Source organism: Amblyomma mixtum, chromosome 3, assembly GCF_055824585.1.
Source record: "Amblyomma mixtum isolate Tamu chromosome 3, ASM5582458v1, whole genome shotgun sequence".
Lineage (NCBI taxonomy): Eukaryota > Metazoa > Arthropoda > Arachnida > Ixodida > Ixodidae > Amblyomma > Amblyomma mixtum.
This window is the reverse complement of record NC_143014.1, coordinates 62,166,680-62,174,098: the sequence shown is the minus strand read 5'-3', so window position 1 is coordinate 62,174,098 and position 7,419 is coordinate 62,166,680. Positions and strand designations below refer to the sequence as shown.

General features: G+C 50.5%; 1 long non-coding RNA gene across 1 annotated transcript; it reads right to left on the bottom strand.

The window, feature by feature from the left end:
- Positions 1 to 6,169: 6,169 nt before the first annotated feature.
- On the bottom strand, positions 6,170 to 6,742 carry LOC149350396 (uncharacterized). The gene is made up of 2 exons (XR_016289451.1): positions 6,462 to 6,742; positions 6,170 to 6,397 (listed from the first exon to the last, which is right to left on the bottom strand). It is a non-coding gene; the product is annotated as an uncharacterized LOC149350396 (long non-coding RNA).
- Between the last annotated feature and the right edge of the window lie 677 nt (positions 6,743 to 7,419).

Sequence of the window (7,419 nt, the reverse complement as noted above, 5' to 3'; positions counted from 1 at the left end):
ATTAGTTAAGCACCACATTGCAATTAGGAATTTGTAGTTTGCCATTACTAATGGCTGTATCAGTCATGAGATTTTCGGAAATGAAATTCTTGTCGGGGATCATCGCAGGGTATTCTGGCTGTCCACACCAAAACCACAGGGCTAAGGAGTGCACACAGCCACGCCTACAAGTGCGTGTCACTTGTGTTAGTGTAATACTGCATAACACACCCGATGGCCTATCTGAATGGTGAACTGTTTTTGCAACTCTCAGCTGGTAACTGCTTACAGTCATAGGTTCTGCAGCACTTGATGAAATTAACATAATTCAGAGCATGATGACAGGGGTGATACCATACATGTAATGATTAGAGTTTGCACACCTTATAAGAGTTAGGGTTGCCATAACAGCGAAGTGCTTCCACTCCTTGATGCGTTCTGTGCACAAAACGTTTTCTTGGTGAAGTGTCATTCAACATGTACAGCTGTGCTAATGGGAGGTGGCATACTCCTACTTTGTGGACTATTCAGTGTTATTGTTCTTTGTCTACAGTAAGTGGGTATTTTTCTGGGCTAAATGGCGTCACTGATGGTGTCAGTACCCACTTACCGCTCAAATGCACTGTTAAGCAGTAACTGGATGAAATGTTGTTCCTCGTGGCACATTGTACGATGACGATGGTCGTCGCTTACCGCTGCCTCTAGCACACCCATAAGAAGTGACAAGACTTCCCAATACAGCAGCACATTTTCAGAGTAGCTCAATTGCTGCCGCTTCGTTCTCCTCATGTCATCGAGGGAGTATAACTGCTTTAGTACCCCGGTTTTAAGACTGAAAGGCATAACGTATGATAAAAACAGTGATGAAAATATATTACATTTGGTAGGGACAAAGAGCAGTGGCGCCATACTACATTTTGTGGTGGTGAGACTTGCAAGAAGTGAGACTTTGCTGCCCACACCTTTCCATCACCGTTAACATTGTTAGCCGCAACAGCCTTTCTTGTTCCATTATTCTTACCAAGCTTCCTCTTTGGCTAATGGAAACTTTCACAGCATTACATCACAGTTTCCCTTGAGAAGAGCGGTATTGTTATGGCTTAATTCACATTTCATGCCAATCAATAGAAAGCCAAATACTAAACCTCATCTTCTGGACTATGCAGTGGCTCCATAAGCTTTACCTTTAGGATTAATATTTATAAATGTTGTTAATGCAGGTTGTTTTTCACGAACGCTGAAAATACCTCCAAGACAGAAACTGCGAGGTTGATCTTTGCAGAGTTGGTCAAAAATTTAACCTTCATTCTAATCTTTCCATCTCCGTGGTTTTGATGGAAACAAATGGCGTAGCAACTGTCTCTCTTAATGGTGGGTACCTCAACCGCATTGCGAGGGAAGGGAGGAAGGTGCGAGTGCAAAAAAGAAAAAGATGCCGTAGTGGTGGGCTCCGGTATAGAATGATTTCAGCCACTTGGAGATCTCTAACATGCATTGACACTGCACAGCACACTGGCACCTTTTCCGATGGAGTCGAATGCAAAAGGCGCCCGTGTGCACAGTTGATAAGTTGTGGTTTTTTGGGGAAAGGAAATGGTTCACTCACTTCTCAGTGGACACGGCAACCATGCTGTGAAGGAAGTGAGTCAGGCGGGAGTGCAGGCAGAAACTGAGATAGAGCTAGGTGCCATTTTATGGGGCTCCGGAATAATTCAGGCCATCTGGGTATCTCCCACAGGTGCTGTGCTATGGGGGACATCCTACAGCACATTTCCGGCTTTTGTGTTTTGCCTCCATTGAAACGTGGCCGCTGAGCGTACGTCTGTTAGATCGAGGGTAGTTTAGCATCATGGGCGTGAGAGGAAAGGAAACGGGGGCGTAACGAGGCTAGACGGACCACCGAAGCTGCAGGCACTGGACTAATTTAAGGAGTTGCTGTATCCATCAAGTGATCGGCAGACTCTGATGTAGGGAAGCTGCAGCGCAGGCTTGCTACTGCTTAAAGAATATGGGTGCCATGCATGGACAGTGACAGCACGCAAATAATGCCGCTTCAAAGCTTCATGTTTGCAGTTGTTCCTTGGCTGTTCCTCAAATAAACATGATTTTGCACAAACCATCTCTGAGGCAAAATGCCCGTTTAAAAGGAAGGAAGCCAGGCACATTAATAACAGTACAGTCATGTCCGGTTATTATGACGCCCCTCAATATCGGGACAAACTGGTGGGCTAGTGGTGGTGATGGACGACTCGGATTATGGACAATTTTAGTGGGGACCGAAATTTTTTTCACTGTATTCATGCCTCATTAATATGGAAACTCGCTGTTCGGACTTGAATCAAGCGCAAGCCACCTTGCTCCGCAGGTTGCAGACACACTCCATCCTTAGCCATTCTAGACATGCACTCATCACAGATGGGGAATACGACCCCGTCTGCCAAAATTGTTACCAGGGCAAAATCGCCACCCAGGCACACATCCTCTGGGGTTGCGCGGGAAGTCCGCCCCCTCGAACCTTACTTGCAGCTCCCTCCGAGGAAGGATGGAACCAACTCCTCAGAAGGCCAGACAAGAGCATCCAACTGGCACTCATTTCGTGGGCCCAGGAAGTCGCCCCCACCTGGGGGCCACACCAAGCCCACCTGCCCTAAATCCCGCCAATCTATGGCAGTAAAGTTGTTGCTCTCTCTCTGTCCGGACAATGGGCTGGGTGAAAATGCACGGAGCCCTTGGGGCCCATGTATTTTTGTCCAGTTAATATGGACAGCAGTTAGAACAAAATCCCGAGTGCCTCTGCCAGATATGTTCTGGCCTTGCATTTTGAATGCAGAACACCTGTGAAAGATAGTGCGAATGTGCAAATGCCATGGTAATGGTCTTTTTGTATGTGTGCGGTTTCAAGGTGCCCGGTCGACGAGTCTTGCCATTTGCCGCATTGCAGGAGTGGCTGAGAAAAAATTTTTTTTTGCGCTTCGTTAAAAACCACATTCGGCAGCCGTCAATTGAGTGAGTGCAGAGTTGTTGGGATGTGAACACGTATTTCATCATACTAAGAGGTGCCATTACGCACTTCATTGACCACAAGGCACTCTAAAATGTGCTAAAGACTGCACTGCATGATTTTAAAGATAATGGCGACGGGGATAATGCACTTGGAGTTTCCAAGATTGCCCGACTTCCACTTCACTACCACTCATTATACAGAGAAACAGTCCCTAACGTTTTTTTTTCGCATTTTTTTGTTTTCTTCACAATTTGTTTATGGACATTCTCTTTATGGACTCTTTTCCATGGGAACCAAGCATGGGCGTCCGGAGGGGGGGGGGGGGGGCAAGGGGGGGCGGCTGCACCCCCCTGGAAAATCACTCACTCGAACCGTGAGTGATGGCCGCACGCCAGGGGCGGTGGTGCGCTCAGCCAAAAGGGTAAAAGCAGCCCCGCTTCGACGCTTGGTCACATCTGCGAAATGCCGCGTCCGGGCGCGCGTCGTTCCGCCGTTTTCAAACCACGCCACCGCCAGCTCTGCTGAAGGACGACCTGTTGCAGACATGCAGCGGCACCGGCGAGCATGTGTTTCGAGCCGTCTTGAGATGGGTGTCTGTTTCTTTGATCTCTAGAGAGATAGCGACACGGAGGCAGACAGTGCACAGGGCACAGGTCGCTCGCTATAATCATGATACGTTCGTACGCCGGCCACCGATGAATTCTTGAGGGGGGAAGGACAAATCAGCCGTGTCCACCCCCGCTTTGTCGGGCTGCTCAGGGGCAAGCGGGCGACGAGTTGGCGCCGCCGCCGCTCGCTGTCTCTTCCGATCCACGGGAGAGCTCAGTGCGGTAGAAGCGCCGCTTTCAGAACCTTCGGCAAAGGGGATTAGCTGCTTTTGTTCACGGCGACGCAGTCTCCGGAGGCGCCCCCACACCAGCGTTCCTTGCGTCTTCTCCGAAAACCAGCGCCTTTGGTCAACGCAGCCCGATGGCGCCTGCCTGGCTCGCCTGTCACCTCTGGCTGGGCCTCAAATCACAACAGCGCCCATGTACTGTGCGTGTCAGTGCATGGTAAAGAGACCCAGGTGGTCGACATTATCCGAAACTCTGTACTACTCCGTCCCTTATAGCCTGAGTCGTTTTGGGGCTCTGAACCCCATAAAAACACAAAAACAAATTTTCCGACCGAATTAGTTGCGGGTGTCCCTTCCCCTCGGAAGTCGCGCGGCGTTCCTTACACCCCAAAAGTGCGCATTCGTGGATATTGTGGCAAGTAAGCCCTTGCACATGTGCGCGCCTCTGTGTTTGTGCTTCGGTGTTTTTAGTGGCGGGTTGTCAACGAAGGTGAGAACAACCAAGACAGCGGACGAGAAAACGACGAGCGGCGAGCAGTGTGTGTGCGGTTGCTCGACTGTGCGGATGCGCGAGCAAGATGGAGCGAGGTGTATGATGGTTTGGTTTGGTTTATGGGGTTTAACGTCCCAAAGCGACTAAGGCTATGAGAGACGCCGTAGTGGAGGGCTCCGGAAATTTGGACCACCTGGGGTTCTTTAACGTGCACTGACATCGCACAGTACACGGGCCTCAAGAATTTCTCCTCCAAAGAAATTCTAGCCGCCGCGGCCGGGATCGAACCCGCGTCTTTCGGGACAGCAGCCGAGCACCGTAACAGCTGAGCCACCGCGGCGGCCGAGGTGTATGAAGCTGCGAGCGTGCATTTATCTTGTAAATAAGTTTTCGTTGTATATAGTCATCTTTTGTTTTCAACGTACTCGTTCAACCATTTTTCCAATCAATATATATGATGACTGTGCACTGAGAGCGTGTAATGAAGCACAGAAATGAATTTATCACCCGTGTAACTACGCAATTCGCCCAGAAAAATCCGAGGCGCCTACAGTTGCTGTTCAAGGAAGACTGACTGAGTGACTGTAGTTGCGTGTTTGTGAACATATTGCGCTGTGTGCTGGTCATCAATTCGGGTGAGTCGAGAACCCGTATGCAGTAAGACTGAGCACTTCGAGTATTGATAGTATCTTTTTGCATTTTTATTAATTTTAATTGTTTCTTTGTTGATAAACTCCAATGTATCTCTACAATCCGCGCTTTAATTTGCTGCTTGTAATTTTCTTTCATGTGTGTATTTTACTTATTTTTTATTTATATATAAATAAATAAATTTACTCCGCAAATAGTGCCTTTTCGCTACGAATATACCCCCCCCCCCCCCTCCGGCGCCAACAACCAATGGCCCCCCCCCCTGAAAAAAATTCTGCGGACGCCCTTGGAACCAAGGTATCCATATTAACGACGCACGACTGTATTCCGATCCCTGTATTCTCCCTCAGTCCAGGGTAGCCTGGACTAAGGGAAAGGAAATAGCGGGCGTGAGAGGGGGAAGAGAAAGAAGGTCAGGGGTAAGGACACCGGGCGGAAGTGCTACATACGCTCTCCAGTCTTCATGCTCAAGAGAAACGCGAGACACGCACGTAAGAACACGTGGCGCGTGTCACGCGACCTCGTTTCCAAGCGATGTGTACATGTACAGTCGTGAGCAAAAGTGGAGAGATCGGCGCTTCGGCGGCGGGAGCAGTTGCGGGGCCGCCCCACGGCGCTGCTATCTCGCCGCGCTCGCTCGCTGCGAGAGTGCCTCGAGTGACGACAAACTTCCCCCTCGCTCTCGCGCGGGTGTTTATCACGACTGATAAATTCCTAGTGCGGATTTCGGCTACTCTGCTGGTGAACCCCCCTCGCTTCGCTCTCGCTTCCCCGCGCGAGAGCGAGGGGGAAGTTTGTCGTCACTCGAGGCACTCTCGCAGCGAGCGAGCGCGGCGAGATAGCAGCGCCGTGGGGCGGCCCCGCAACTGCTCCCGCCGCCGAAGCGCCGATCTCTCCACTTTTGCTCACGACTGTACAGTGTACTATAAGAGGCAGCGTAACGCGCAGCCGTGATTACGCATTGGGCGCTTGTCCCCACTAACGGACGAAGACACGGCACTGCAGTAGCCCACTCATCAATGCGTTGCTGTGGCACACCCGACTCCGTATATGTGCCAACAGAACTAGTAACTTGCGTCCCGCCGCGTGCCTAGTGCATGAAACGACGAAATTTTTTTTTCTCATTTGCATAGTCGATCAGTACTGCGGCAGTGCTTTAGGCTAAAAAATGCGATAAATCTCTACCGTGCAGCTATGACACCATATCTTTGCTTCAAAATGCATCGTTTACTGAACATATATAAGCCAATACTAAGAAAACAATACGCACATACAATACAGGATACACAATTCGGCGAATTCGCACACCATAGGTGCGCCAAGTGTTCCTACAAACGACGGCTACAACGTCCTTGGCGGGCAGGCTCCGGATCACTGAGAGTGGAACCGCCACGTGCACGACTCAGGCGGGATGCAGACAGCGATAGAAGCCTAGCTGGCCGCTTCCTGCGCTGGCAAGTGGTGCACGACTCAGGCGGGATGCAGACAGCGATAGAAGCCTGGCCGCTTCCTGCGCTGCAAAGTGCTGCGACGCGTTCGACTCAAACAGGGTCCCGCGTCTCGTCGCGGGAGCACATGGCGACAGGCGGCCGGCGTTCAGCTGGCGACAGGCGAGCGGCGTTCAGCAGCCAGTGCCAGCTGTCTCCTGAAGACTGGCTTGACTGGCTTCTGCTCCTTTTCGCGGCCTGGTCAGCCCCCCTCGGAATAATCTGGTCCGATAGTTCCCACGGCAACCATTGTGCCGAAGGGAGGCGGGCGAACCAAGGACCGGTAGCATCCGTGTAGCCAGTGTGCAAGCAGGAGTGCCCACTTGTCGCAGCGCTCAAATCCGACAGGATCGTTGAAGGTCCGACTTGCTCGACACGTCGTCGACGGCGCAGAACGTGTCCACGACACCAAGTTCCCGGGAAGCTCTGTAATGCCGTGTCCTTTCGACAGCGGGCACCATGAAAGATGGTAATGGAGCCCCGTGACTCGGTGACTGCGACGTGGAACACATTCGCAGCGGTCGTGCCGCCTTCTGAACGTCTGCGAACCTCCCGCATGACCTGCATGTTCTGCCCTCGACAAATGGCGGACGAACGCGAACGAGGCATGGAACGAGGCGCGCTTCGAGCGAACGTCATCGTGTGGCTGATTCTTTGTTGTCGTCACTCCATTGTAAAAAAAAAATATATGTAAAACTACAATTCATTTTTTAGAGAATTTCGGTTGTCTTGCAACAAATATAAGTTAAAGACCCATGACGCGAAAAATATCATTTTTTTTTTGCTCTCAAAGCCATAGAGTTCGTAAATACCTTAGAGGCATGGAGCTATATCTTAGAAGTTTTCTTTCCTCCATGCTTAGAGCAGAACACCGATGTACCGATCACGTACGCTGCACTCCGTTTTAGAAAAAAAAATGTTTTTAAAATGCTCGCAAATAATTATAAATCTGTTTGTACGCTTGAAACGC